This window comes from Lactuca serriola, chromosome 2 (assembly GCF_051521515.1).
Source record: "Lactuca serriola cultivar US96UC23 chromosome 2, Lser_US96UC23_V15, whole genome shotgun sequence".
Taxonomy (NCBI): domain Eukaryota; kingdom Viridiplantae; phylum Streptophyta; class Magnoliopsida; order Asterales; family Asteraceae; genus Lactuca; species Lactuca serriola.
The window spans coordinates 60996643-61004001 of record NC_136409.1 but is presented as its reverse complement, the minus strand read 5'-3'; the positions used below and the strand labels follow the sequence as shown (position 1 = coordinate 61004001).

At 42.3% G+C, this 7359-nt stretch overlaps 1 pseudogene; it reads right to left on the bottom strand.

Annotated features, from left to right (window-relative positions):
• Positions 1–3849: 3849 nt before the first annotated feature.
• Positions 3850–4596, bottom strand: LOC145089264 (putative mitochondrial protein AtMg00860 pseudogene; annotated as a pseudogene).
• Positions 4597–7359: the final 2763 nt, after the last annotated feature.

Sequence of the window (7359 nt, the reverse complement as noted above, 5' to 3'; positions counted from 1 at the left end):
TGCAAAACATGATATGGAAAAAGAACACCAGATGAATCTTCGATGCACACTATATTCAATGATAGTCTAGTACATAAGATTCATATTACACTTGGTTTACTCTCTGTTTTCTCTCTAGAACATGTCCTTAGCTTATGGAAACACCTAAAGACGTCTCACACTCACACATCCACACCTTTACACGCCTAATAATAAGCCATATGTACCTAGACCTAAATAACAAAGGCCCAACCCAAAACCCAAAAGCTTCACTAAAATCACATGTGGTTTCTATCCAAACAACACCAAAACATGGTGTTTTCGGTCCTAGACCGAGAACTTTAATAGCTTATGAAAAGCAAAGTATAAACCATAATTTATGACCTAACATCAACATAAGTATAGAAAGTTGCCAGACTCCCTCCATGGTCTTCACTTTGTAACGACCCAAAATTTCATCATTAGTAAGATTAGTTCCATTATCCAATTTATTCTTTCATTCTAAAGGAAAATTAAATTAAATAATATTTGGTGAAAAAAAAAGATATAATAACAATTTAGGGTGAGATAATTTAATTACATGATTAAAACTCATGGAATGATGTAAATCAAGTTGAGGGGTTTAAGTGTCATAAAAATAAAACTTGCATCGTCAACTCTCTTAGGGTTAGGGTTGAAAGGTGCTAGAAATCGAAATTTTAAGGGCTAGGAAGTGAAAATCTGGTATAACCCCCTAGGGGATCGAATCGATTCTAGTTCCTCATCCGTTTCCCCACTCGTGCGAGTTAAGAAGCAAAACCATACCCTGCCTTCGCTAGTTGTTGGTCGTCGACAAAAAAGAGAAAAAATAGAAATCGAGGGCTACGGGCGTGGAATCGAGCAAGGTAGAGGTCGAATGTTCCTTGGGGTTGGAGCATCGACTTGGAGAAAAGAACAAGGGACCTTCGATTTTGGTGGTGGTGGATCGACAGGAGGAAGGTTCGTCGTGGTAACTTCAATTGAGGCTAGGAATCAAACATACTCCACTAGTATCATTCTTACTTGATCAAACTCTAATTCCTAGAATTTTGATGGTATCGTGAGTTTAAATTGCCTTCCAATTGACGCAATTAATCTTATCTTTCTATTGTACACTCTAGAACTTATGTTGGATCAGTTTCTAGTCACTTAGAGTGTGTTTCTGGATCAATTGTGGCTGTGAAAATCACATCAAACACTCTCTCACAAGTTGGTGTTGGTACTCAAATGATAAATGGAATGTTAAAGTAAAAAAAATGTTCCCCTCCCTTTTATCTCAAATCCATGTGGTTGATTTCATACATTGAAGTCATGCTTTGGGCATTCCTTAAGACCCTCAAAACAGCCCCTAGAGTCTGTGATATGTAGATAATTATGTTATTGTTTCGACAAACCAAGATTGTCAAAAATATAGCTTGAAAGTCCACAACTTTTGGTAGTATTGTTTGTATTTTTGGTCTTCAAAACCATGACCTTGAGGCTGAAACAACAAACTTGAAAAACCACAAAATATGTGTATAAAGTTCCCTAAAAGTTCATCCCTATATGTATCTTGGTTTGAACTAAAAGAAGTCTTTATTGGTGTTTGTGGACATTTGGTGTTGATGCATTACGGCATCTTACTTTCAATCACCTTTTAGTCAACTCTTGGTCTTTTCATAAACCACTTAATTTATGTCTTAATACCTTCATTCAAGCTTTTGGTGTGCTAATTCGTGTTTCCTTAATCTTTTGTCCAAGTCATAAATCATATGGTGGTTTTTGGCAATTATTGGAAATCTGGACAACAACTTTGCCCTATCTTGCAAGGGATGTAGTTGCTAATCTGATAAGCTCTTTCCTGTTGTTCTTATAATTTTGTATTTAATAATAAAAATGTAATTTGGATTGAACTGATGTTTTTCATAGAATTAGGGATAATCTCACTTTCGAGAGGCAAGTGCTCTCCAAGTTGCCTAAAGAATTACAAATTTCTGCCTACCCAAACGGAAAACAATACTCCCTATAAATACTGGAATGAAAGGACAAAAAGGACAAATAGTAGCCATGAAAAGAAAAAGAACATTCCACTCCCACTAAGGATGTCTCCCACGAAACACCTGCAGCAAAAAGAGCTCCTAAAGACCAAATTACCTTTGGTCTGTCCCCTGCAATTCACTGGACTGAACCAACCTCACTGGGCTGCCACCCATGGGCTTCTTCTTCTTCTTATGAGTGTAAACTTGTCGGATTGGGGGCCTATCAACACCGAAGGACCAAACTTCAACCTTGTCCTCAAGGTTAAAACCTGGAAACTGCAAATTCACCTTGGAGTAATCTTCCCATGTCGCTTCCATTTCGGTTAGCGCTTCCCACTTAAGACTTCTTTGTCTGTAGCCCCTCCATTCTTCTTGTATCGAACCCCTCGCAACTCTTCTAGTTGAGTCACCAGCTCTAAGTCCTCGTTGAGCTGAGGTGGAATTTCCCTAGCTTGTGTTGGAGCTCCTATAGCAGCCTTGAGTTATGAAACATGAATAGTAGTGGTGGGGGTAATTCGAGCTTATAAGCGACTTTCCCAATTTTTTGTTGAATCTGAAAAGGTCCGTAGTAATGGGGCGACAACTTTTCTGATCTCTTACGAGCCAAACTTTGTTGCCTATACAGGCGTAGCTTCAAGTACACCACATCCTTTATTTTCCTGTTAGCATGTACTTGCATCCTCTGCTGGGCCCGGATGAGATTCATCTTGAGGTCATCAAGGGCAATGTCACAATCTTCCAGCAGCTGGTCGAGATCATCCATTGGAGTCTGCTGACTTTCATATCTGATCAGGGGTGGAGGGTCTCGTCCGTCGAGGGCTTTGAAAGGTGTAGTACCGGTAGCCGAATGGTAGGAGCTGTTGTACCAGTACTCGGCCCAATACAACTATTTGGCCCATTTCTTTGGTCTTTCAAGCAAAAGCAACGAAGATAGGTCTCAAGACAACGATTCACCACTTCAGATTGGCCATCCGATTGAGGGTGATAGGTCATGCTGCGTTTCAAGTCTACCCTATGTAGTTTAAAGAGCTCCGTCCAGAATTGGCTTAGGAATATTGTGTCCCTATCGCTAATGATGGACAAGGGCATCCCATGTAATTTATCACCTCTGTCATGAATTTGCTTGTGACAGTTGCTGCTGAAAAGGGGTGTTTCAGAGGTATGAAGTGACTATACTTGCTAAGGCGATCCACTACGACCCATATGGTACCCAACCCTCCTGACTTGGGTATCCCCTCCACAAAATCCATAGTTATTTCATCCCAAACTTGCTCCGGAATTGTGATGGGTTGCAGCAACCCAGTATGGGACGAAGTGAGGGCTTTATGTTGCTGGAAAATGGTGCACTTTTGGACAAACTCAGATATAGACTCACGCATACCAACCCAATATACTTCCGCTGCTGCCCGCTGGAAGGTCTTCTTGATTCCCGAGTGACCTCTAATAGGTGAGTCATGAAACATCGAGATAATGTCCGGAATCAGTGGGGAAGAGGCGGGAATCACCAACCGTCCCTTATATAACAGATTCCCATGAAAACTCCAAAGCCTTTGTGGGTTTGGGGGTTGGCTTCCAAGTCTTGTTTTACCTTTTGCACAAAAACATCCTGGTTTAATTCTTTTTTTAATTTGTCCCAACTTCCCTATAGAGTCATGCTCACGAAGTTGCAAACGATGGTGGTATCTCACCGGGACAGGGCATCATCTACTCGGTTACTAGCTCCGGTGCGGTATTGAACCTCATAATTGAATCCCATTAGCTTGGTTACCCATCGTTAGTAATCATTTCCAATTACCCGTTGCTCTAGGATGTATTTCAGACTTTTCTGGTCTGTTCATACCACAAACCTTCGCCCAAACAGGTAGGGTTGCCATTTCGTGACTGCTTTTACAATGGCCATGAGTTCTTTTTCGTAGATGGATTTCTCCCATGCCCTCACCCCTAATGTGAAGCTGTAGTAGGCCACCGGTCGATCGCTTTCTAATAGCATCGCCCCTAACCCGAACCCCGAGGCATCCGTCTCGGCAACAAATGTTTGTTGGAAATCGGGCATGGCTAGGAGCAGTAAGGTTTTCATAGCTGTTTTAAGGTTCTGAAAAGCTTGCTCTGCTTCTTTTCCCCACCCGAACCGATCTTTCTTCAGTTGTTCTGTCAGGGGAATCGCAATTTGGGCGTAATTTCGGACGAATTTCCGATAATACCCCGTGAGTCCAAGGAAGCCCCTTAATTCCTTTATGTTCTTGGGGGTAGGCCAATCCATCATGGCTTCAATCTTCGAGTTTTCTACTGATACCCCTTCACTAGAAATAACATGGCCCAAATAGGAGAGCTTTGATTTTCCAAACTCACATTTTTTGAGATTCAAGAATAACTGATGTTCTTCCAGTTTTTCGAAGGTAGCTGTTAAATGCTGCTTATGTAATTCATCATTGGGACTGTAAACTAGTATATCATCGAAGAATACTAGTATGAATTTTGGCAAGAGTGGACGAAAAATATCATTCATTAAAGCCTGGAAGGTCGCTGGAGCGTTAGTAAGGCCAAAGGGCATTACCTTGAACTCGTAATGCCCGTCGTGCATTCTAAAAGCGGTTTTGTGCACATCGGTTGCACAGACTCGAATGTGGTGATACCCGGATCGAAGGTCTAACTTGTTGAAGACAGAGGACCGATGCAACTCACCCAGGAGCTCATCTGTCACCGTAATTGGGAACTTATCAGGTATGGTGGCCCGGTTCAATGCATGATAGTCCACACAGAACCTCCATGACCTGTCCTTCTTTTTGACAAGGATAACTGGGCTTGAGTAAGGGCTTGTGCTGGTCTAAATTATTTCTGCCCGGGGCATTTCCTGTATTATCTTTTCAATGTCGTTTTTCTAAAAATGTGGATACCGATAGGGCCTCACGCTAACTAGTAAAGTTCCATCTCTAAACTCGGTTTGGTGTTCGATGGATCTGTTTGGTGGAAGCCCCTTAGGTTCGCTGAATATCCCCTGTAATCGATCTAAGACCCCCATCAAGAGCTTAGGAATTGGGTGCGTGCTCGTATGCTTCAATTCGGCATTACTCAATTCAATCCATATCCCAGGTTCCTTTCTCCTTAACTCCCTTGCCATGGCTTTTAAGGAGATGAGGGATTTCCCGAGAGAACGGTCCCCCCCTTAGACAAATCGGATTCTCCACTACTTCAAATGTCATTGATTGTTCCTTCCAATTTGTCTGGGTGGTTTCAAGTGTTTCTAACCACTTCATTGCCAATATCACATCAGAGCATCCCAATCTAAGAGGAAGGAACTCCTCCACTATGTCGACTTCTTGGAGCTATAGGAGTACCCCTTTGCAGATGCCCTGACCTTCCTCACAGTCCCATGTTCCCATACTGACCCCATAGGTTCCATCTCTTTTATAGGAATTCCTAGGTCTTCTACCAAACTTAAGGAGATAAAGTTGTGGGTAGCCCCAGGGTCAATCAAAGCCACCACCGGTTGACCCATTATTTGAATTCTTAACTTCATTGTCTTTGGAGAGGAGAGCCCCACTACCGAATTGAGGGAAACCTTCACCAAATCGTCAAGTTCCTTTGAATATATAGTAGCAAGATCGACTTCTCTTGGTTCTTGAACTATGTTGCCTTCTTCTTCTGGTTCTTTTGATTCTTCAATCAGGATGACGTTAATTTGTGTTTTGCAATGATGGCCTTTGTTTCATTTCTCATTACATTTGTAACACAGTCCCTTGGCTCGCCACTCTTGGATTTGCGATTTAGTGAGTTGTTGTATTTGTTCTGCTGCCCTAAACGGGTTTGAGTTGTTCGCAATGGAAGTGGGGAAGGTACCTGAAGTCGTGGATTTCCCAGGTATGGGCTTACAAGCTCCAATAGATCCGATTATGCTGGTCTTGAGATTTTAGAGCCGTTGTTTTGCTTGATGGGCCAGATCCATCGCTTGACCCAAGTCTTAAGGAGCCCACATGTGTAGTTCGTCGTGGATTTTTGGCTTCAGGCCCTTTAAAAATCATGCGATAGCGACGTTGGTGGAGACCCCTTCAAGAGGAGCCGCTAATTCAATGTACCGACATATGTAATCGGCGGTGGTGGTCGTTTGTACCAACGAGTTCCACTGTTCGTAGATGTTGCCTCCCAAAATTGGTCGAAATTTCTTAAGGATAGGGTTTTCATTTGCTCCTAATGTAACCACTGCTTGTTGATTGTGAGACCACCGATACCAGGCTAGGGCATCGCCGTTGAGAGCAAGGATTGCCGCTTCGAGTTTCTCCCCATTATTCAGCTGATAGATTGCAAAGTATCGCTCTGCTTGCAATATCCACACATCTGGATCAGAACCATCCAAACCCAACATATCGATCTTCCGATAAGCCCTCCATGACTTTGGCCAGAACCCCCGTGGTCGGAGCCCCCCGTTCCAGACCCCTCTGGCCCTTTATTCTTGTTCATGGGTTCATTAGAAGGTGTAACAAGACCAGAGTTTGGTGTACCTGGGTTTCCATTGCGTTCCAGCAACTTGTTTATGTTGTCTCTTGTCTCATCCTGGCCATGGAGGATTTCGTCCATTCTATGCTTCAGCTCCTGAATATCCACTCCATGAGATAGGAGCTGGATTTGAATCACCCCTACTTGTTCCTCCACCTTCTTGACATCCACTGCTTCCTTTGGTGCTCCTCCCATTGGAAATTGCTCTGATACCACTTGATAAGCTCTTTCCTGCTGTTCGTATAACTTTGTATTTAAGAATAACAATGGAATTTGGATTAAACTGATGTTTTTCATAGAATTTGGATTAAACTGATGTTTTTCATAGAATTTGGATTAACAATGGTTGAAAGAGCTTAAACCATAACAGTGATTAGTTACACGAACTTTTCTAGATGGTCGTGTGACATGTGGTTCGTGTGCACCTCGGTGTACGGGAACTGGAGTGGTGTTGGCTTTATGGTGTGGCTGGATCAAACATCACGTGGAAATCAGGAGGTGTATCGGTAGAATTGACACCGTTTGTACTTTGCAAGTCGAAGTAGCGAAAGTGGAAGTCTTGGAGTTGGTGAATTCGGGTGGAAGTCATGAGCCACTTAGAGCACTAAACTGGTTGAGCACACGAGTAGTGAACGGGGTTAAGTTGTCGGGTAGACTGTACCTAAGAAACCCCAAAGTAGTTAATCGGTTGAATAAAAAATTACATATAATAAACGGTGAATCAAATTATATGTAATAATCGGTTGAGTTAAGTTGAAAACTATATGATTGAAATAAATTAGGATATCATGTTATTTGTTTTTCTTGACTCTGTTATTATCACGACTTGCATGGATGACCCTTATGGGAATTG